This window comes from Bombina bombina, chromosome 4, assembly GCF_027579735.1.
Source record: "Bombina bombina isolate aBomBom1 chromosome 4, aBomBom1.pri, whole genome shotgun sequence".
NCBI lineage: Eukaryota > Metazoa > Chordata > Amphibia > Anura > Bombinatoridae > Bombina > Bombina bombina.
Genome location: NC_069502.1, coordinates 817,150,079 through 817,175,141, shown reverse-complemented (window position 1 = coordinate 817,175,141; position 25,063 = coordinate 817,150,079). Strand labels below are relative to the sequence as shown.

The window sequence follows — 25,063 nt, the reverse complement described above, 5'->3', positions numbered from 1 at the left end:
ACAACTTTCCAATTTACTATTATCACCAATTTTGCTTTGTTCTTTTGGTATTCTTAGTTGAAAGCTAAACCTAGGAGGTTCATATGCTAATTTCTTAGACCTTGAAGGCTGACTCTAATCTAAATGCATTTTAGGGCATTAGTTCATGTGTTTCATATAGATAACATTGAGCTCATGCATGTGAATTTACCATGGAGACAGCTCTGATTTGCTAAACTGCAAGTCTGTCAAAAGAACTGAAATAAGGGGGCAGTCTGCTGAGGCTTAGATAAAAGGTAATTACAGAGGTAAAACGTGTATAATTATAACTGTGTTGGTTATGCAAAACTGGGGAATTGGTAATTAAGGGATTATCTATCTTTTTAAACAACAAAAATTCTGGTGTTGACTGTCCCTTTAAGGCAAAGCAATGATTATGTGACAATAAAAAAAGTTTGTTTCACTTATGCACAATCTAATATTACACATGTGACCAGCTGCATGTAGAGCAAGTAATACAAACAGTGACAAAATGTGACAATATTTATAAAGCATGTGTAAAATATCATGGGAGATACATTTATTTAATTATATTTAACAGCATCAGAAGTCATGAAAAGCAAGAGGTTGACTGTATACAGGAATATGCACAGTAAGATGACACATCATGAAGCAGATGTAAAATACTCCTTGATCACAGGATTTGTTAAAGGGACAGTCTAAACCAAATATTTTATTGTTAAAAAAGACAGATAATGGGCACGATCAAATATACGGCGCAGGTTTCGGCGCAAGCGTGGGAACCCGCGCCGCCCGTAATTTCACCTCGAACATCGGGGTATTACATATACTGCGCCGTCAGATGCTAAACTGGTGTAAGTAGGATAAACTGGCGATCTTCTGAAATGTGCGCAAATACACATTTTAGTCGTCGCAAGTAATTTACGTCAGTATTTTGTCCACGGAAAGTGTAAAAAAAAAAAAAAAAAAGAGTAGTTTTATGCAAATTAGGCTAACACTCGTAAAAATGATCCGCGGTTTCAAATAAATGCAACACGTAATTATGCTATTAAAAATTCATATATAAACCCATATATAAAGAGATGAAAGTAATACAATTATGATTTCCCATTGTTCTATCCTCCAAGTATTGTTGGTTGTTTTGAGTAGAAATTTAAAGTAAATAAGCAAGTATATTTCCACAATGTGATAAAGTACCTACAAGCTCAATCCATTTGATTATGTTGTGGCTTCAAACTATTTCAAATACACAACTAAACCTTAAAAAACCAATATCATAGTATACTGTCCCTTTAACCTTGAGATGCTGCTTAAATGTATGTGTTTGTTAAAGGGACATTAAACACTTTGAGATGGTAATATAAAATGATAAATTGTATATAATAAAACAACTCTGCAATATACTTTCATTATTTATTTTGTCCTCTTTGCCTGTAATTCCATTCTGAAATTGTGAGCTTTTCAGTTCCTGTTAGAAATGGAAGTGCAGAACACTGTTAAATCCAGCACAACCATTGGCTGCACACTCTAGTGACCTATTTATAACTGACCCTAATTGGCCACAGCAGAGAAGGTAACACAAGTTACAACATGGCAGCTCCCAGTGTTTTATAGACACTAAAACTTTACACTTATTTTATCACTTTTTAAACAACTAATGAAATTTTAAAAAATACATCTACATGTTAGTCATGGACTAATATTTTCTTTGAATGCATCATTCCATCTAGCATGTATTTAGAGTTTAATGTCCCTTTAAGGCTTCCAGGGAGTTACGTTGCTTTTTTAGTCAGTGCAAGGGTTGCTGCGCCTGCAATTTGTGGCGAGATGAAAATGGAGTAGATTTTCTGAATTCTTCGCGCGTAAGTCCTTATGCTGTATATTGGATACCAAATTGCGCGTCTGTTCTATGTTAGTCTATGGTTAAAAAAAATACGTCCGAAGGATGAAAAATACGCGCGTGACTTGTATGCTACGCCGTATATGTAATACCAAAATCGCATAAAATCTGGCGTCGCCGGCTTTTGCGGGCGACACTCTATATGTAATGGAGGCCATAGTCTTTACTACCCCTTCCCCAGCTTTGCACAATCAACATTGTTATATAAATATACCTTATAACATTTAAAATTTAAAATTGCCTCTTATCTTGGTGCATTTTTATAGCTTTTCACACCCAAACAGGGTAAGTTCATGAGTGCCAAATAGATAACATTGTGCTCACTCCTGTGGAGTTATTCATGAGTCTGCACTAATTGTCGGAAATAAAAGTCTCTAAATAATCCCGAGATAAGGGGCAGTCTGCAAAGATATAGATACAAGGTAATCACAGAAATAAAAAAATATCTTAATATAACAGTGTTGGTTGTGCAAAACTGGGGAATTGCTAATAAAGGGATTACCTATATTTTTAAACAATAACAATTTTGGAGCAGACTATCCCTTTAAAGGGATACTAAACCCAAATTTTTTTTTAATGATTCAGATAGCGATGCTGGAATCCTAGCTTCACTGAGAGAATTAAAACGCTCTCCAATCCAATCACAAAAGAGACCTTTAACCAATGGGACATGGCCCTTCGCCATCATCCTTGCTTGTCCTCAAACCCCAGCCCCTTAACTTCCCTTAGACATAACACAGAATTTTCACTAGATTCCCTAACGAAACCAAACCCTAACACCCCGACTACTGAGGACACACTACTATACAATGTCATCGCAAATGACTCTATATGCACTCAGGCCCAGCTTATAGACAAGGGATATGACTGGGCAAACAACTGGTTTACTTACAGGAGGCTACATAACTACATATCCACACACAAAAATAAGAATAACATGACTCGCACCCCTACCAACATTGAGAAACTATATCTTCTAAAGTCACCAATAAGCCACTCTCTTTCTGCCATATACAAAATTCTAACTCAACCTATGCCTGGAAACCTCCCATATTCTATAGAGATGTGGGAAAGAGAACTAGGCATAATTATTCTTCCACAAATGGCAGCTAACATGTTTCTAAACACAAAGAAATCTTCTGTTTCCGCATCTGTCCTAGAAACTAACTATAACATTTTACACTGCTGGTACTTAACCCCAAGGAAGATGCACCGGTTATACCCTAGCACCGATAATAAATGCTGGAGATGCGGACATGTGGGGAGCGGCATGGGCCATATGTGGTGGTGGTGCTCACTATTAAATCAGTTCTGGTACAAGGTCATAGATGAAGCTAGAAAAATACTTCACACGACTTTACCACCAGATCCTCTAATTTGGCTGTTAAATAGATCTATCAAACTCCCGCTTAAATCCCTACTTCCTCTATTCCGCATACTTGCAAATAGTGTAAAAATGTTGATAGCTAGAAATTGGAGGACAAAAGATATTCCCACAATAGATATGTGGAGAGCTAAGGTGTCCGAGCTCTTAGAATTAGAAGAGTATTCCGCTTACAAAAAAGGAAACATAGACAGTTTCATAGCGATAAAAGCAACTTGGGATGAATATAATAGAACACAGAGACCTATTTGAGATGAAAGCCGAAATTTTATAATCCCCATGGTATAAAAATATTATTTTTGCACTATCCCGAGACTGGACAAACCCCCACCCCTCCCCCACTAATAATTTTTCTTTTATGGTTATACCCAGTTCTATCAATATATGAAAAAAAGGTTTGGATCTTTATTGCCTCTTAGTCATTGTTAATATATTCATTAAGTATGATGTACGTGTATGATATAAGTTATATGCTGATTCAACATTAATAAAAGAATTTGAAAAATGATTCAGATAGCGTATGCAATTTTAAGCAATTTTATAATTTACTCAATTTTTCTTCGTTCTCTTGCTATCTTTATTTTAAGAGCATTAATGTAAAGCTTAGGAGCCGACCCATTTTTTGTTCAGAACCTGGGTTATGCTTGCTTATTGGTAGATAAATGTAGCCATCAATAAGCAAGCGCTATTCAGGGTGCTGAGCGAAAAATGGGGCAGCACCTAAGCTTTACATTCCTGCTTTTTAAATCAAGATAGCAAGTGAACAAAGAAAATTTGATAATTGAAGTAAATTAGAAAGTTGTTTAAAATTGCATGCTCTATCTGAAACATTAAAGAAAAAAATTGGGTTTAGTATCCCTTTAAGCCTGACAGAGTTCCCAATTATCCTGTAATATATAGGACTATCCCAAATTGGGAGTTCTGTGCCCCTGAATCAGTCTGTCCTGCCCAACCCCCGACCAGACTGTGCCCCTGAATCAGTCTGTCCTGTCCATTCAGCATCCAGACTGTGCCCCTGAATAAGTCTGTCCTGCCCATGCACCATCCAGAATGTGCCCCTTAATCAGTCTGTCCTGCCCATGCCCCACCCAGACTGTGCCCCTGAAACAGTCTGTCCTGCCCAACCCCCAACCAGACTGTGCCCCTGAATCAGTCTGTCCTGCCCATGCACCAACAGACTGTGCCCCTGAATCAGGCTGTTCTGCCCATGCCCCACCCAGACTGTGCCCCTTAATCAGTCTGTACTACTCATGCACCATCAAGACTGTGCCCCTCAATCAGTCTGTCCCGCTCATACACCACTCAGACTGTGCCACTGAATCAATCTGTCCTGCCCATGCAACACCCAGACTGTGCCCTTGAATCACTGTACCCTAGGATAAAATATATAATGATGCTTAAATCTGGGCAATAAAGTGTCACATAGACCAGTAAATGACAAAATCCAAGAGGTGTATTACTACATCTGCTGTAAGGTTTCTGCTTACACCTAGTACCTTCTTTACAGATGCTATTGTGCTTTTGTTTCCCAACTTCATATCATTATACAGACATTGCTCTGTGAAAAAAGGTTTACTCATAATATTTAGTTAAAATGATTCATATCACCTTTTTCTGCTCTATTAATCTCAGTGTCTTTCATAAACCTTAATAATAATAAAAATATATCATCAGCATAATCATCACTATATTTGTTTTTAAAACATTTCACAATACCGTCACCAAACTAACACACATGCAAATCATTAATAGTATCACAGACTGTACCTCATCCTCATACACCCTAACCCCCTCACAAAGCCCCCTCTTTACCCTCTAATACCCCCTCACATAAAGCCCCCTCCCTCACACACAGCTGCTTCCTCAACCTCTAACCTCACACCCTCAGCCAACATCTCAATCACACACAGTCCCTTCTCATCTTCTAACCCACCTTCTTTCTCACACACAACCCCTTCCTCACTCTCTAAACCCCTTTTACAAATAGCCCCTTTCTCAGCATCTAACCCCCTCTCCCTCACACACAGGGACACTCAAGTCAAAATTAAACTTCCTGATTTAGATAGAGCATGCAATTGTAAATAACTTTCCAATTTACTTCCATTAACAAAATGTGCACAGTCTTTTTATATTTACACTTTTTGTGTCACCAGCCACTACTGAGCATGTGCAAGAATTCACAGCATATACGTATATGCTTTTGTGATTGGTTGATGGCTGTCACATGATACAGGGGGAGTGGAAATAGACATAACTTTACAATTTATTTTTTAAAAATCTACTACTCATTTGAAGTTCAGACTAAGTGATATTGCATTGTCTTCTTATCATGCATTTGTTGATTATGCAATTATACTGTATTGACTGGTCCTTTAACCTCTACCCCCTCTTCTTCACACAGCCCCTCTTTATCCCTGAATCCCCATCCCTCACACACAGCCCCCCCCTCACCATCCTCTCCCTCACACACAACTGCATCTACCCCCGCTCAGACCTCCTCTACCTCACACACAGCCCCCTCCTAGTCCTCATCCTCTAACCCCCTTTTCCCTAACACACAGCCCCTTCCTCACCTTCTTATCCCCTGTCCCTTACACACAGTCCCCACATCACACTCTAGTCTAACCACCTTTCCCTCACAGACAACCTCCTCCCTCACACACATCTCGTCCTCACCATCTAACCCTACTTCACAAAGCACCCTTTTCACCCTCTACCCCCTCTCCCTCACACACAGCCCCCTCCTCAGCCATTAACCTGCCTCCCTCACACACAGCCCCCTCCTCAACCCCTCAGCCCCCTCTACCTCACACACAGCCCCCTCCTCATCCATTAACCCCCTCCCTTACACAGCCCCCTCCTCATCCATTAACCCCCTCCCTTACACAGCCCCCTTCTCTCCCTCTAACCCACTCACAGCCCCCCATCCATAAACCCCCTCCCTCACACACAGCTCCCGCCCCCCTCACACACAACTGCATCCTCAGCCCCCTCCTATTCCTCACCCTCTAACCCACCCCCCTCAACCTCTAATCCCCCCCCTCAACCTCTAATCCCCCTCAACCTCTAATCCCCCTATCCCTCACACAGTCTCCACCTCACACACAGCCCCTTCACACATAACTGCATCTTCACCTCCTCAGACCCCCTCACACACACCCCTCTCCTAGTCCTCACACTTTAACCCCTTTCCCTCACAAAAAGCCCTCTCCTCACCCTCAGACAATAAGATCAGCTGCTCGCGTTACCTGTCCGTCACGCCGCTTCCTGTGTCACACAGCCGCTAACTCAAATAAGGTTGTCCGGTAGCAGCTAGATCCCATAAAGCTAAAGGACCTAAATGTGTCACATGGTACAGGGAAGGGAGTGGATGGAGATATTTGATTCAGCTTTGTTCCTTCTTGCCTGGTGTGTTTATAGCGTGGTAAGTACATGATGTGATATGTGTAATTCACAGAGTGTAGCTTATGTGTGTAAATCACTGTGTGTGTGTGAGAGATATAGATTGTACCTCTTTATAGTGTTATATTTCTGTGTTTAAGGTGCTGGGGAGAGGTGATGTGAGTATGAGATAGATGGCACCTCTCTGTAGTGTTATATGTCTGTGTATAAGGTATAGTGGCAACCCTAGTATAAGGTGCTGGGCTGGGGAGAGGTGGTGTGAGACAGATGGTATGGCTCTATACTGTTATATATCTGTGTATAAGGCCCTGTGAGTGGCTGTGTGTGAGACAGATGTATGTATGTGTATAAGGTGCTGTGTGTTTTAGAGACAGATGGTACCTCTCTATAGTGTTATATGTCTGTGTATAAGGTGCTGGGGAGAGGTGATGTGAGTATGAGATAGATGGTACCTCTCTATAGTGTTATATGTCTGTGTATAAGGTGCTGGGGAGAGGTGATGTGAGTATGAGACAGATGGTACCTCTCTATAGTGTTATATGTCTGTGTATAAGGTGCTGGGGAGAGGTGGTGTGAGACAGATGGTATGGCTCTATACTGTTATATATCTGTGTATAAGGCCCTGTGAGTGGCTGTGTGTGAGACAGATGTATGTATGTCTGTGTATAAGGTGCTGTGTGTTTTAGAGACAGATGGCGCCTCTCTATAGTGTTATATGTCTGTGTATAAGGTGCTGGGGAGAGGTGATGTGAGTATGAGATATATGGTACCTCTCTATAGTGTTATATGTCTGTGTATAAGGTGCTGGGGAGAGGTGATGTGAGTATGAGACAGATGGTACCTCTCTATAGTGTTATATGTCTGTGTATAAGGTGCTGGGCTGGGGAGAGGTGGTGTGAGACAGATGGTATGGCTCTATACTGTTATATATCTGTGTATAAGGCCCTGTGAGGGGCTGTGTGTGAGACAGATGGCGCCTCTCTATAGAGTCATATGTATGTGTATAAGGTGCTGTGTGTTTTAGAGACAGGTGGTACCTCTCTATAGTGTTATATGTTTGTGTATAAAGTGCTGGTGTCTCACACTCAGACAAGCTCTCCCCAGTAATTGATACACAAACATATATCACTATAGAGAGGTGCTATCTGTCTCACACACAGTAATTTATACACAGACATATAACAATATTTAGAGGTACCATTTGTCTCACACATCACCACTCCCCAGCACCTTATACACAACACACAGGGGTTGACTGCCTGGGTTTCTGACAAATGTGCAGCTGTCTGTCAGTGTTCAGGGCTGTCAGTGGCTTAGGATGTGTGTCCAGTCCAGTCTGTGAGTGCAGTCCATTCCTGTGTTCAGCACCTTATACACATTCATATAACACTATAGAGAGGTGCCATCTGTCTCACACACAGCCCCTCACAGGGCCTTATACACAGATATATAACAGTATAGAGCCGTACCATCTATCTCAAACACACACAGCCCTTTATTCACATATATAACACTATAGAGAGGTACTGTCTATACACACAACCTCTTATACACAGACATATTAATACTACACAATGGTAACAGCTATCACACACACCATCCCTCCCCAGAACCTTATACACAGAAATATAACACTATAGAGAGGTGCCATCTATCTCACACCACCTCTCCCCACACCTTATACACAGACATATAACAATATAAAGAGGTACCATCTATCTCATACTCACATTACCTCTTCCCATCACCTTATACACTGCCGTCTGTGTATAAGTGGTTGTGTGTATGAGACTTAAAGTACCTCTCTATAGTGTTTATGTATGTGTATAAAGGGCTGTGTGTGTTTGAGATAGATGATACCTCTCTACAGTGTTATAGTTTGTGTATAAGGTGCTGGGGAGAGGGGATGTGACTATGAGATAGATAGTACCTCTGTATAGTGTTATATGTCTGTGTATAAAGTGCTGGGGAGAGATGATGTTAGTGTGAAATAGATGGTACCTCTCTACAGTGTTATATGTCTGTGTATAAGGTGCTGGGGAGAGGTGATGTGAGTGTGAGATAGATGGTACCTCTGTATAGTGTTATATGTCTGTGGATAAGTTGCTTGGGAGAGGTGGTGTGTATGATTGTATCATGATGCATTATATGTCTGTGTATTAGTGGTTGTGTGTATGAGACATAAAGTAGCTCTCTATAGTGTAATATGTCTGTGTATACGGTGCTGGAGAGAGGGGGTGGGAGCGTGAGATAGCTGGTACCTCTGTATAGTGTTTGGTATATGTCAATAAAGGGCTGTGTGTGTTAGAGATAGATGGCACCTCTCTACAGTGTTATATGTCTGTGTATAAGGTGCTGGGGAGAGATGATGTGAGTGTGAGATTGATGGTACCTCTCTACAGTGTTATATGTCTGTGTATAAGGTGCTGGGGAGAGGGGATGTGAGTATGATATAGATGGTACCTCTCTACAGTGTTATATGTCTGTGTATAAGGTGCTGGGGAGAGGTTGGATGTGAGTGTAATATATGCTAACTCTCTACAATGTTATATGTCTGTGTATAAGGTGCCGGGGGAGAGGGAATGTGAGTGTTAGATAGATGGTACCTCTGTATAGTATTATATGTCTTTGTATAAGGTTCTGGGGAGAGGTAATGTGAGTGTGAGATAGATGGTATCTCTGTATAGTGTTATATGTCTGTGTATAAGGTGTTGGGGAGAGGTGGTGTGTATGATAGATTGTACCATTGTGTATTATTATATGTCTGTGTATAAGTGGTTGTGTGTATGAGACATATAGTTTTTCTATATAGTGTAATATGTATGTGTATAAAGGGCTGTGTGTGTTTGAGATAGATGGTACCTCTCTATAGTATTATATGTCTGTGTATAAGGTCCAGTGAGGGGCTATGCGTGAGACAGGTGGCACTTCTCTATAGTGTTATATGTCTGTGTATAATGTGCTGGGGAGAGGGGATGTGTAAAACAGATGGTACCTCTCTATATCATTATATGTCTGTGTATAAGGTGCTGTGTTTGAGACAAATGATACCTCTCTATAGTGTTATATGTTTGTGTATAAGGTGCTAGTGAGGGTATGTGTATGTGAGATAGATAGCACCTCTCTATAGTGTTATATGTTTGTGTATCAAGTACTGGGGAGAGCCCTGGTCTGAGTGTGAGACACCTGTCTATAGTGTTATATGTCTGTTATAAGGTGGTGGTAAAGGGGTGTGTGTGTGTGTGAGACAGATGGTACCTCTCTATAGTGTTATATATCTGTGTAGAAGGTGCTGTGTGTGTGTGAGACAGATGTTATCTATCTATAAGATACATATCTGCGTATAAGGTGATGTGTGTGTGTGTGTGTGAGAGATAGTTGGTACCTCTTTATAGAGTTATAAGTCTGTGTATAAGGTGCTGTTTATCTAAGAGACAGATTGTACCTCTTTATAGTGTTATGTGTTTGTGTGAGAGACAGATGGTACCTCTCTATATCAATATATGTCTGTGTATCAGGTGCTGTGTGTGTGTGACAGATGGTACCTCTCTATAGTGTCATATGTCTGTGTATAAGGTGCTGAGCGTGTGCAGGTGGTACCTTTCTGTAGTGTTATATGTCTGTGTATAAGGTGCTGAGCATGTCCAGGTGGTACCTTTCTGTAGTGTTATATGTCTGTATAAGGTGCTGAGCGTGTGCAGGTGGTACCTTTCTTTAGTGTTATATGCCTGTGTATAAGGTGCTGAGCATGTGCAGGTGGTACCTTTCTGTAGTGTTATATGTCTGTGTATAAGGTGCTGAGCATGTGCAGGTGGTACCTTTCTGTAGTGTTATATGTCTGTGTATAAGGTGCTGAGCGTGTGCAGGTGGTACCTTTCTGAAGTGTTATATGTCTGTGTATAAGGTGCTGAGCATGTGCAGGTGGTAACTTTCTGTAGTGTTATATGCCTGTGTATAAGGTGCTGAGCATGTGTGTGTACAGGTGGTACCTTTCTGTAGCGTTATATGTCTGTGTATAAGGTGCTGAGGGTGTGCAAGTGGTACCTTTCTGTAGTGTTATATGTCTGTGTATAAGGTGCTGAGGGTGTGCAGGTGGTACCTTTCTGTAGTGTTATATGTCTGTGTATAAGGTGCTGAGGGTGTGCAGGTGGTACCTTTCTGTAGTGTTATATGTCTGTGTATAAGGTGCTGAGCGTGTGGTGGTGGTACCTTTCTGTAGTGTTATATGTCTGTGTATAAGGTGCTGAGCGTGTGCAGGTGGTACCTTTCTGTAGTGTTATATGCCTGTGTATAAGGTGCTGAGCGTGTGCAGGTGGTACCTTTCTGTAGTGTTATATGTCTGTGTATAAGGTGCTGAGCGTGTGCAGGTGGTACCTTTCTGTAGTGTTATATGCCTGTGTATAAGGTGCTGAGCGTGTGCAGGTGGTACCTTTCTGTAGTGTTATATGTCTGTGTATAAGGTGCTGAGCGTGTGCAGGTGGTACCTTTCTGTAGTGTTATATGTCTGTGTATAAGGTGCTGAGCGTGTGCAGGTGGTACCTTTCTGTAGTGTTATATGTCTGTGTATAAGGTGCTGAGCATGTGCAGGTGGTACCTCTCTATAGTGTCATATGTCTGTGTATAAGGTGCTGAGCATGTGCAGGTGGTACCTTTCTGTAGTGTTATATGTCTGTGTATAAGGTGCTGAGCATGTGCAGGTGGTACCTTTCTGTAGTGTTATATGTCTGTGTATAAGGTGCTGAGCGTGTGCAGGTGGTACCTTTCTGTAGTGTTATATGTCTGTGTATAAGGTGCTGAGCATGTGCAGGTGGTACCTTTCTGTAGTGTTATATGCCTGTGTATAAGGTGCTGGGCATGTGCAGGTGGTACCTTTCTGTAGTGTTATATGTCTGTGTATAAGGTGCTGAGCGTGTGCAGGTGGTACCTTTCTGTAGTGTTATATGTCTGTGTATAAGGTGCTGAGCGTGTGCAGGTGGTACCTTTCTGTAGTGTTATATGTCTTTGTATAAGGTGCTGAGCGTGTGCAGGTGGTACCTTTCTGTAGTGTTATATGTCTGTGTATAAGGTGCTGAGCGTGTGCAGGTGGTACCTTTCTGTAGTGTTATATGCCTGTGTATAAGGTGCTGAGCGTGTGGTGGTGGTACCTTTCTGAAGTGTTATATGCCTGTGTATAAGGTGCTGAGCGTGTGCAGGTGGTATCTTTCTGTAGTGTTATATGCCTGTGTATAAGGTGCTGAGCGTGTGCAGGTGGTACCTTTCTGTAGTGTTCTATGTCTGTGTATAAGGTGCTGAGCGTGTGGTGGTGGTACCTTTCTGAAGTGTTATATGCCTGTGTATAAGGTGCTGAGCGTGTGCAGGTGGTATCTTTCTGTAGTGTTATATGCCTGTGTATAAGGTGCTGAGCGTGTGCAGGTGGTACCTTTCTGTAGTGTTCTATGTCTGTGTATAAGGTGCTGAGCGTGTGCAGGTGGTACCTTTCTGTAGTGTTATGTCTGTGTATAAGGTGCTGAGCATGTGCAGGTGGTACCTTTCTGTAGTGTTATATGTCTGTGTATAAGGTGCTGAGCGTGTGCAGGTGGTACCTTTCTGTAGTGTTATATATCTGTGTATAAGGTGCTGTGTGTGTAACATATGGTGCACTTGTTTATAGCGTTATGTGTCTGTTCATAACGTGCTGGGGAGGGGCTGTGTATGTGAGGCAGATGGTAACTCTCTATAGTGTTATATGTCTGTGTATAAGGTGCTGAGCGTGTGCAGATGGTACCTCTCTATAGTGTCATATGTCTGTGTATAAGGTGCTGAGCGTGTGCAGGTGGTACCTTTCTGTAGTGTTATATGCCTGTGTATAAGGTGCTGAGCGTGTGGTGGTGGTACCTTTCTGTAGTGTTATATGTCTGTGTATAAGGTGCTGAGCGTGTGCAGGTGGTACCTTTCTGTAGTGTTATATATCTGTGTATAAGGTGCTGTGTTTGAGACAGATGGTACCTCTCTATAGTGTTATTTGTCTGTGAATAAGGTGCTGTGTGTGTAACATATGGTGCACTTGTTTATAGCGTTATGTGTCTGTTTATAACGTGCTGGGGAGGGGCTGTGTATGTGAGGCAGATGGTAACTCTCTATAGTGTTATATGTCTGTGTATAAGGTGCTGAGCATGTGCAGGTGGTACCTTTCTGAAGTGTTATATGTCTGTGTATAAGGTGCTGAGCATGTGCAGGTGGTACCTTTCTGTAGTGTTATATGCCTGTGTATAAGGTGCTGAGCATGTGTGTGTACAGGTGGTACCTTTCTGTAGCGTTATATGTCTGTGTATAAGGTGCTGAGGGTGTGCAAGTGGTACCTTTCTGTAGTGTTATATGTCTGTGTATAAGGTGCTGAGGGTGTGCAGGTGGTACCTTTCTGTAGTGTTATATGTCTGTGTATAAGGTGCTGAGGGTGTGCAGGTGGTACCTTTCTGTAGTGTTATATGTCTGTGTATAAGGTGCTGAGCGTGTGGTGGTGGTACCTTTCTGTAGTGTTATATGTCTGTGTATAAGGTGCTGAGCGTGTGCAGGTGGTACCTTTCTGTAGTGTTATATGCCTGTGTATAAGGTGCTGAGCGTGTGCAGGTGGTACCTTTCTGTAGTGTTATATGTCTGTGTATAAGGTGCTGAGCGTGTGCAGGTGGTACCTTTCTGTAGTGTTATATGTCTGTGTATAAGGTGCTGAGCGTGTGCAGGTGGTACCTTTCTGTAGTGTTATATGTCTGTGTATAAGGTGCTGAGCATGTGCAGGTGGTACCTCTCTATAGTGTCATATGTCTGTGTATAAGGTGCTGAGCATGTGCAGGTGGTACCTTTCTGTAGTGTTATATGTCTGTGTATAAGGTGCTGAGCATGTGCAGGTGGTACCTTTCTGTAGTGTTATATGCCTGTGTATAAGGTGCTGAGCATGTGTGTGTACAGGTGGTACCTTTCTGTAGCGTTATATGTCTGTGTATAAGGTGCTGAGCATGTGCAGGTGGTACCTTTCTGTAGTGTTATATGCCTGTGTATAAGGTGCTGAGCGTGTGCAGGTGGTACCTTTCTGTAGTGTTATATGTCTGTGTATAAGGTGCTGAGCGTGTGCAGGTGGTACCTTTCTGTAGTGTTATATGCCTGTGTATAAGGTGCTGAGCGTGTGCAGGTGGTACCTTTCTGCAGTGTTATATGTCTGTGTATAAGGTGCTGAGCGTGTGCAGGTGGTACCTTTCTGTAGTGTTATATGTCTGTGTATAAGGTGCTGAGCGTGTGCACCAGAGTGGGAAACTCTGACGGCTCAGAGCCGTCATTAGCACTCAAAGGGTTAAAATAACATGCTGTATCTGGATCATGAAAGTTTAATTTGACCTGAGTGTCCCTTTAATGTTGAAATTTGTCAAAACAAAATCAACTAATCGTTTGAAGTTCAGACTAAGTGCTATTATATTGCCATTTTATCATACATTTGTTGATTATGCAAATTTACGGTACTTACTGGTCCTTTTAAGATTGAGCATGTGGTGTGACTTTACCCACTAAAGGTTGTGTGTGCCTGCCTCTTTAAGACTGTGCGTGTGGGGTGAGTTTGCCCAATAAGTTTGTGTGTACCTGCCCCTTTAACACTGTGTGAGCAGGTGCCAAGCTGCCCTTTAAGGTTGCACTGTGTAAACATTACTGTGATCTGTCCCTTTAATACTGTCTGTGCGTGTGGTGCTAGTTTACCCTTTGAAGGCTGTGTGTTTTTTGCCTGTCCCTTTAAGACTGTGTGACCAGGCGGTGAGCTGCCCTTTAAGACTGTGCTGTGTGAAGATTAATGTGATCTATCCCTTTAAGACGGTGTGTATGTGGTGCTAGTTGACCATTTAAAGGCTGTGTGGGGTTTTGCCTGTCACTTTAAGACTGTGTGACCACGCAGTGAGCTGCCCTTTAAAGGGACAGTAAAGTCAAAACTAAACTTTCATGATTCAGATAGGGCATGCAATTTTAAACAACTTTCCTATTTACTTTTATCATCAAATTTGCTTTGTTCCCTTGGTGGTATTTTTGAAAAGCTAAACCTAGCTAGGCTCAAACTGATTTCTAAACCGTTGAAAACTGCCTCCTAACTCAGATCATTTTTAAAGTTTTTCACAGTTAGACTGTGCTAGTTCACATGTGTCATATAGATAACATTGTGCTCACTCCCGTGAAGTTATTTAGGAGTCTTCACTGATTGACTACACTGCATGTCTGTCAAAGGCACTTAGATAAGGAGGCTGTCTGCAAAGGCTTAGATACAAGGTAATCACAGAGGTAAAAAGTATATTATTATAATTGTGTTGGTTATGCAAAAACGGGGAATGGGTAATAAAGGGATTATCTATCTTTTTAAATAAGAACAATTTTGGTGTAGACTGTCCCTTTAAGGCTGTGCTGTGGGAACATTATTTTCTCAGCAGTTTGTACAGTAGGTAATGATGGGGCTGCTGTAAGTGTCTGTGTACAGTAAACAGTTACAAATGTATAAAAACCTGTAGGCTGAGGGTTTGATGCAATGTATCCATGTAGGTGAGCAGAGCAGGCTGGGAAAAGTCTATGGGGAAAATGGGGACTTTATACCCCAAAATATGGCTCCCCTTTTTGTTCCTGGAGACACAAACACTGCAGTATTGTTATATATCTATATATATAAGATACTGGGGAGGGGACTATGTGTGAGGCAGAGGGAACCTCTCTACAATATTATATATCTATGTATAAGGTACTGGGGAGGGGTGTGTTGTGTGTGTCAGAGGGAACCTCTCTATTATAATTATATATCTGTATATAAGGTATTGGGGAGGGGACTGTGTACAGGTATATAATATTATAGAGAGGTACCCTCTGCCTCACACACAGTGTGCTTATACAGTGTGTATCGGGCATTGGGGTATAAACCTTTAGGGTTTAGTGTAACCAGAATACCGAGCACCACAGGTATTTTTAGACCCTGCCAGTGTATGTAAATTGTTTATTAGGGTCACTCACACTGTTGCTACTGGGGTGAGTGCTGAGTGTCTCAGAGGTCAATTAAACCCACTCAGGCTATAACATTTTTCTCACTGATCCCTTTATTAAGGGGTTTAGGACTGTCTCATCTGGCCTCACCTTGTTAATACTGTGAGAACTCATTGGGCGTAGCAGGGATCAGGACATGTGAGAGCTTATTAGCCTTTTCAAAGTCTTGTAATTACGTTTAAACAATATACGTTAGAGAGAGCAGAGAGGATTTTCGAGTTATAAAGAAGCTACAGAAATGTCATTAAAAAGGAAATTAAACATGTACGTCACACATTCTGCAGTTTTCCTGAATTATTGAGACTTAAGTGAGGTTTGAGAGATGTAGAAACAGATCTGTACATTAATATGTGACATTTACACCCTCCTCTCTAGCTATAGGTCAGTGTTACTCTCATTGACAAGGTGAATACCTGTTGTTCAGTGTCATTAAGGATCAAAATCAGTTATTGGAGCATTGGTGCTAATTCACGTGTGACCAACAAGAAGACGACTGAGAAGAACCTCAGAGATCTACTGTACATGCTGACTGGGGAGGTGAGGATGATAAGTCATATTGTCACTTATCTGCTGTTGTGTGTGTGTGTGTGTGTGGTTATTAATGTATCTGGAATTTTAAATTTAATATTACTTATATTTTTAGTCTATGGTAAAAAACCACTTAACCATTTAAAAAGCAGAAATGTAAAGCTTAGGAGCCATCCCATTTTAGGTTCAGCACCCTGGATAGATCTTGCTTCATGGTGGCTACATTTAGCCACCAATAAGCAAGCAAAACCCAGGTTCTGAACCAAAAATGTGCCAGCTCCTAAGCTTTACATTCCTGCCTTTTAAAAAACATTAGCAAGAGAATGAAGATAAATTGATAATAGGAGTAAATTAGAAATTTGCTTAAAATTGCATGTTCTATCTGAATCATTAAAGACATAATTTGGGTTTAGTGTCCCTTTAACTATGCATTCTAAATATTGGTATATTTAAAACTTAAAGTGAATGTAAATTTTGATGAATTAGTGCCCGGTTTTTAATAAACCTATTAAAAACAAGGGCACTTTAATTCATCAAAATTGACATTTCACTAGTTTTCTTAAAAAACGTATGTTTTAATTCTGGCAGCTGCTCCAGCGATTCCCCCGGCCGTCGGAAGCCTCTGTGACGTCAGAAATGACGAATCCGGCTTCCTCCAATCACGGCTACCCCAGGGAAATCTTGCAACGCCGTGATTGGAGGAAGCCGGATTCGTCCTTTTTGACCCGCGAAGACGGCTTTCGACGGGCGGAGGAAGTGGTGGAGCAGCTGCCAGGAATAAAAGGTAAGTTTTTGAAGAAAACAAGTGAAATGTCAATTTTGATTAATTAAAGTGCCCTTGTTTTTAATAGGATTATTAAAAACTGGGCACTAATTCATAAAAATTGACATTCACTTTAATTATTAAACAACTTAAAAATAGTCATTGTATTTAAAACTAAAAGTACACATTACATAATAAAAATGCAGTGCAAACAAACATGCTTACATTTTTTTATTTAAGTTGAGCACTCCAGCTCTGTCAGCTGTTTCTTTAGAAACTCAATTTCTTCTCTTACTCTCCTGTTTTGTTCCTTGAGATCCCAATAACTTAAAGGGACAGTATACACTCATTTTCATATAACTGCATGTAATAGACACTACTATAAAGAATAAGATGCACAGATACTGATATAAAAATCCAGTATAAAATGGTTTAAAAACTTACTTAGAAGCTCCCAGTTTAGCTCTGTTGAAAAGGCAGCTGGAAAGCCCACTACAAGTGGGAAATAAGACACTCCCCCCCTCCCCCTTCTTTTGCATATGAAAAGACCCTTTACACAAACAGGAGCAAGCTGGAGAAGGTAGCTGACGGTATTCTCATAAAACTTTGGGGCTTGGTTAGGAGTCTGAAAATCAGAGCAATGTTATTTAAAAATAAGCAAAACTATACATTTTTAAGAAAAAACAACTTTATAGGCTATATAAATAGATCATCTACAAAACATTTATGCAAAAAAAAATGAGTGTATAATGTCCCTTTAAGTTGGCCTAATTGCTTCTCCCATCAGTCCTCTTCTGTTTATATCACCATTTAAATTCCTGTCTCTCCAGTTTCCTGTATCTGATCCTCTACATTTCTGATATCCCCAAACATTTCTCCTGGTTCTTGTCTGTGATTCTTCAGATTGTTCTCTATTGACTGTTTCACCACTGAAATTGCCTTATGCGTATATGGGTGATCGTCTGGTGCTGAGCGACCTTTATACAACACACACAGCAATACCCCAGGGTCATCAGACAATCTCTGGATTTGGTTATTGACACAGTCTGTGTGGTTTATACTTTACAATATAAATCCTGTTTTTATGGTTTGAGATTTTTTTTATTTTAAGGAACAAATGGAGTTTGATGAAGTTGCAGTTTATTTCTCGGAGGAGGAGTGGGGCTGTTTAGCTGAAGAACAAAAAGAGCTTTATAAGGATGTGATGATGGAGAATTACCAGACCCTCAGGTCTCTAGGTAATAATTTATATAACTCTACAGGGAATGGGACAAAGAGGAAAACACATATAAGGGACACATAAGCTGGGCTTGTGTTAAACAGGTATACAATCTGGGTACAAACAACAAAATTATAGGGCGCCCTCATAAGAAGAAAGCAAGAAATAAGCTTATGGTTACAAAAGCAAACCGTCCCAATAGCGATAGCAAACAATGTCTAATGCGTCAGTGGGCTGAGTATAAAATGTGCAGAGTCTTATAAGTTTGAAGATGAGTCCAAGCCCAGGCTGCTCACTGTAGTGGGATAAGGTTCATCTCCCAGAATCAGTAATCTGTATATAACAAACATAAACAGAGACTCACATGGCCAAGTACAGTAGGATCTGGACTATTAGATGATATAAGATAATTTAATGCACTCACATGTAATGTTGCACCAAAAGCAAAAGGTGCAAATCAGACAGGCTGGATTCTCACAGTCATCAAGCAGACTGATCTACTGCAAAACACCAATAACGTTGTCAGCAATCCCCCAGCAGACTTGTGTGTCAGGGGAACGATGAGTATACAGCAAGTTTTTTTAACTCATTGTTTTCAATAAATGTAGTTTTGATTTTAAAACTTGCTGTAAACTCATCGTTCCCCTGACACACAAGTCTGCTGGGGGATTGCTGACAACGTTATTGGTGTTTTGCAGTAGATCAGTCTGATAGATGACTGTAAGAATCCAGCCTGCCTGATGTGCAACTTTTGCTTTTGGTGCAACATTACATGTGAGTGCATTAATTTATGTTATATCATCTAATAGTCCAGATCCTACTGTACTTGGTCATGTGACGCCCCTGTTTATGTTTGTTATCTATAAAATCTGTGAGTTGGTTATAACAGGGATTTGTTGCTTAATAAAATTATTCATGAGATACACAGCCCTGTGTAACCTTCCCTTGCACTGCTCCCTGCTTGTTCATCTAGCTGAGGTCCCATAACTATTTATACATCACACACTGTGCTACTGGCCCATAGTGATCCTGTCATGCATGTGTGTGGCAGATGCTTCTCGTTCTGTATTTATTAGTATTATGACCCTGGGCAAAGTCTCACTAAGTGCGATGGGAGAAACGAGACATGGACTCCTTGCTCAATGTGCTTAAAGGGATATGGCTGCACCTCATTGATGAGGCTCAAAGGAAGCCAAAACAATCATCTTGGGTTGCCATTTCCCTTCTTCAGAGGAGCATTGCCTGGTATTTCAGGGCTGGACTGACCTTGCTAGGCAGGATCAGACTGATGTACATCAGGAGCTTTTTTCCTCTGTGAAAAGCACAATTTGGGCTAAAAGAAGCTACACCCAGGTGGTAACTGGGCCATAGAACAAACCACTGAGCTGTTGTTTGTTCCTGGCAGACTGCTTCTCTTTCTGTTTGTGTACTGTGTGTGATGTCATAATACACAGTGAGTGCCCAGTCATAGGCTCTTCATAATAGTCCTAGGTGTGGGAAGCATAATTGCAAATGTTTTTTTTTTTTTTATATATAAATTTTTCTTTCACTCAAAAGTTATTTGCGGTTAAAAATGATTTGTACTGATTATTTTTGGCCTCATATAGTGATCTCTGTCTCACATAACCTGTTATTTCTGTCCATACAGGATATGTTCATATGAAACCTTTACTTGTTACAAAGATTGAGCATAGAGAGGAGCCGTATGTGAGCAGTTTTCCAATTACCAAAGGTGAGTAGTAAATTCCTACAGTGACCGTTTACTATAAAGTAACATTTCTTGTTTAGTAAATTGATCTGCTGTGGACCAAATATCTTGGCTCACCCTAATAGCACTCACCAACAAAGAGTTATTTCCTTTTATGGAGGATGGACAGAAATAAAGAACCTCTCTTGATACCTGATGGTATTCTTTTTGTTCCTCTCTCCTAATAAAATGGACAGTTAGGACTATTATGTGGTAATTTATTTATTAACTGGTACAAATACCTGAACACTTTATTTATGTGTTACTTGTAGTAACTAGAGTTGCCTGCTTTCTGTTATATGGAACCTGGATAATATTTTTTTTATTTAATACCGCCATTCTTAGCCACATTTATCACGCAATACAGGGAGTGCAGAATTATTAGGCAAATGAGTATTTTGACCACATCATCCTCTTTATGCATGTTGTCTTACTCCAAGCTGTATAGGCTCGAAAGCCTACTACCAATTAAGCATATTAGGTGATATGCATCTCTGTAATGAGAAGGGGTGTGGTCTAATGACATCAACACCCTATATCAGGTGTGCATAATTATTAGGCAACTTCCTTTCCTTTGGCAAAATGGGTCAAAAGAAGGACTTGACAGGCTCAGAAAAGTAAAAAATAGTGAGATATCTTGCAGAGGGATGCAGCACTCTTAAAATTGCAAAGCTTCTGAAGCGTGATCATCGAACAATCAAGCGTTTTATTCAAAATAGTCAACAGGGTCGCAAGAAGCGTGTGGAAAAACCAAGGCGCAAAATAACTGCCCATGAACTGAGAAAAGTCAAGCGTGCAGCTGCCAAGATGCCACTTGCCACCAGTTTGGCCATATTTCAGAGCTGCAACATCACTGGAGTGCCCAAAAGCACAAGGTGTGCAATACTCAGAGACATGGCCAAGGTAAGAAAGGCTGAAAGACGACCACCACTGAACAAGACACACAAGCTGAAACGTCAAGACTGGGCCAAGAAATATCTCAAGACTGATTTTTCTAAGGTTTTATGGACTGATGAAATGAGAGTGAGTCTTGATGGGCCAGATGGATGGGCCCGTGGCTGGATTGGTAAAGGGCAGAGAGCTCCAGTCCGACTCAGACGCCAGCAAAGTGGAGGTGGAGTACTGGTTTGGGCTGGTATCATCAAAGATGAGCTTGTGGGGCCTTTTCGGGTTGAGGATGGAGTCAAGCTCAACTCCCAGTCCCACTGCCAGTTTCTGGAAGACACCTTCTTCAAGCAGTGGTACAGGAAGAAGTCTGCATCCTTCAAGAAAAACATGATTTTTATGCAGGACAATGCTCCATCACACGCGTCCAAGTACTCCACAGCGTGGCTGGCAAGAAAGGGTATAAAAGAAGAAAATCTAATGACATGGCCTCCTTGTTCACCTGATCTGAACCCCATTGAGAACCTGTGGTCCATCATCAAATGTGAGATTTACAAGGAGGGAAAACAGTACACCTCTCTGAACAGTGTCTGGGAGGCTGTGGTTGCTGCTGCACGCAATGTTGATGGTGAACAGATCAAAACACTGACAGAATCCATGGATGGCAGGCTTTTGAGTGTCCTTGCAAAGAAAGGTGGCTATATTGGTCACTGATTTGTTTTTGTTTTGTTTTTGAATGTCAGAAATGTATATTTGTGAATGTTGAGATGTTATATTGGTTTCACTGGTAAAAATAAATAATTGAGTATATATTTGTTTTTTGTTAAGTTGCCTAATAATTATGCACAGTAATAGTCACCTGCACACACAGATATGCCCCTAAAATAGCTAAAACTAAAAACAAACTAAAAACTACTTCCAAAAATTATTCAGCTTTGATATTAATGAGTTTTTTGGGTTCATTGAGAACATGGTTGTTGTTCAATAATAAAATTAATCCTCAAAAATACAACTTGCCTAATAATTCTGCACTCCCTGTATTTATTTTGCTTTTGGTCTATATGTCTGAGATTTTATTGGATAGATATATGAATAGTGTTAATTGTATATCTTACTCATTACAACTCTTAGAAATCCAAGTGCCTTAACTACTAAAGATGCTGATTCCATATGTTCTTTATGTACTAGAGAAACCTGAAGAGACAGGTGTTTCTGTAGTTCCATTAATATCTCCATTGATCACCATCAAAGTAGTAATATAGCCGCACCACCAACTGTATTTAAAACATTATTGCTTTATTGTGCCAATTAAAACAGACTGTTTTAATTGGCACAATAAAGCAATAATGTTTTAAATACAGTTGGTGGTGTGGCTATATTACTACTTTGAACTGTATATCTTGGACCATGGTGCAGGTCTAATAGCTGGCACACCTGCAAACGATTTGTTGCATACCCACAGGTGGGGATTACCTTGGTGCTTGTGCATTCTTTTGATTCTATTGATCACCATGTTCAACCTCCTTCTGATAAGTTATGTTATGCCGGATTCATATGTTCTATCTGAATGTAAGAAGCTTAGTTACCTCCATTATTAATTGAGTTTGATCCTGGAAATAGGCATTTTTAAAGAACTTATTTCATTTGCTCTATCTTTGTTTCTGCATTTTAACAATGCTGCATGCACCCTTATTCATGAGACTGATCATATTACATTGGCCACTGCTGATTAGTCGTCATTTAGGAAAATACCTGGGTTTCCTGTTGTCTCTGGCACTGATGGAGATGTTTCACACCAAATGGTAAAAAGCTTAGCAACATTTACAGATTCCTTATAAATTGGTCATTCATATAAAATGCTACATTTGATTTATGCTAATGTGGATCATCTCCCTATACTTGATGCCACCATTACATTATTTAAGAGGAAAATTATGTTTGATATGACTGGTTCTAGTTCATTTCATAATACCATGGATAAGAAAATGAAGACCAATTTTGATCAGCTGACCTAGGAATATATTTTCTAGTCTGACTTGAGCATGGGTGTGACAGGAGTGTTCCAGTACAGGTGTTTATGAGATTGCGGTGGGAGGGGTCTGATCTGAGGAATCATGTGACAAATCACCTACAGGGCCATTAGCCTTATCTTAGCTTTTATGTGGATGTAAGGCTGACAGGTTGTCCAAATGGGTTTCAGTAAGCAGATGTTGGTTCACTGTTGTGAGATGTGCTTTAAAGGACCAATAAATACAGTAGAATAGCATAATTAACATGTACATAATAACAAGACAATACAATAACACCTACTCTGAATTTCATAAAAGCAGTAGATTTTCTTCATAAACAGGGAGAGTCCACAGCTGCATTATATACTTTTGGGAATTCAGAACCTGGCCACCAGGAGGAGGCAAAGACACCCCAGCCAAATGCTTAAATACCTCCCTCACTTCCCTCATCCCCCAGTCATTCTTTGACTCTCGTCACAGGAGGTTGGCAGAGAAGTGTCAGAAGATTTCGGTTTAGTCTCTTATAGAGTGTAGTACTCTTCGGAATGGGACTGGAGTTTTAAGTAGTCCTGTCAGCCTCTCAGTGAGAGCATGGATGAAAGTTAGAGTCCGGAGATGCAGGAAGAGTCTTTCGCGGAACCATCCCAACTCATATTAACAGCTCCATTAGCAATCAGCATTGACGAGTTTCGCTGCCTGCTTTCTTCTATCAAGTCGATGTCAGAAGCGACGCTACTATCTGTCACACTTGAAGGGCTGTGTTCCTGGTCCACGGCGTAGATTTTGGTAAGATCGTTTCATTTTACTTTCAATATGGAAATGTAGTGTAATGAAAATAGGGTCTCAGTGGGACTCCTTTTATCTTTGGAATCAAGGGTTAATATCTCCTGAGGGGGGTTATTGAACAGGGGGGGACTTTAATCATGTTTGTTATGTGATTCTGTCTGCTAATGTGTAGTAATGTGTAGGCTGCACGGTCTTTACGGACTTGTACGCTTTTTCTTGGACTGCACGGTACACCTTGTGACTGGGCATGGTTATGTTTTTGTTCTCCATTTCTGTATTCATGACCGTATGGTGATGGAGAGTGTCTGTTTCGCTAGAGTCTGGGTCATAGGAGGTGGTGAGTGCCCCATCCATTGGGGGTGTAAGGTGCTGTTTATTTTCTGTCTATATTTACAATCTCCAAGTTATGGAGGATTCTGATGTTTTTGGAGACGGAAGTCTCTGATACAGATTCTACTTCATGCGAAGAATATGAATTGGCCCGGGTGATTCATGCCCATCAGTTGTGTTCCGAATGCCGCTTTAGAGTGCTCTATTCTCTGGAAACGGGAACTTAGAGTCTGCTGAGCCATCCGCCCCTGAGGATTCCACATCCCGCGAGGCGCATGCCCTAGAACTTTCTTTTGCTACACAGGTGTCCCAAATGCCATTTATCCTTCTCCGGAAGGCAGCTTGTTCCCTCCAGAGGTTACTGTACGGTTCCGCATGGCCATATCTATGGCGCTGGCGCATTTACATCTTCCAGGGAGATATTGTCCGTGTTCTGTTAACAAGGGCTCGTCAGGCGTGGGATCGTCTGGTCCAGATCAGCCCTCTGGGGAAGCGGTTTCCTCTGAGGCTTCAGGGGTTCAATCCTCAGGGCCAGGGTCATCAGTTGCCTCAGTGGATGTAAGTCTTGCCTTTCACTATAGACTGGCGCGCCTTCGTGTCCTGCTGAGGTATGTTTTGGCAGTGCTGGAGGATTCCAGTCCTATTGGGTTGGTGGATCCTCGGTCTTCCATTCCAGGTGGCAAACAGGGTTCGACGAATGGGGATGAAGTCAATCTCCTTGTCGTCTCCTTTTTCTTTTTTTGAGTATCTTCTTCCATTTTTGAGCTTTGGGAGAATTTGATCTCTTACTGGCTGGTCCTGTTATTGTGTCCGTTCTTCTTGGGCGTTAACCTGCAGGTGTTGCCCTTATTTTATGTTGATCCGGTTATGATGTATTTAATTTAATTTTGAAAGCTCATGTCTATTATAATTTTTTTCCTTTGGAAACATTTTCTTTTCTGGAATTTGATACTAGCGATTTTGTGGTCGCATTGGCAGCTTCTACAGAAGTTATGTGAAAAGTTAGGACATATTATGTCTACCGTTTGTCTATTTAATTGGTCTATCCCTTCTAGGGTGGCGACTTCCTGTGGCCTT

The 25,063-nt window shown here is 41.0% G+C and overlaps 1 protein-coding gene and 1 pseudogene across 3 annotated transcripts in view; one reads left to right on the top strand and one right to left on the bottom strand.

The window, feature by feature from the left end:
* The window catches only part of LOC128657100 (zinc finger protein OZF-like), a 155,728-nt gene extending 149,127 nt beyond the window's left edge, over window positions 1-6,601 (bottom strand). For all 3 annotated transcript variants that reach the window (XM_053711347.1, XM_053711349.1, XM_053711348.1), the window contains exon 1: window positions 6,533-6,601. The gene's annotated coding sequence lies outside the window, so the exon portion shown is untranslated. The remainder of the gene's footprint in view (window positions 1-6,532) is intronic.
* Window positions 6,439-25,063, top strand: part of LOC128657101 (gastrula zinc finger protein XlCGF26.1-like) — a 36,631-nt pseudogene continuing 18,006 nt past the window's right edge.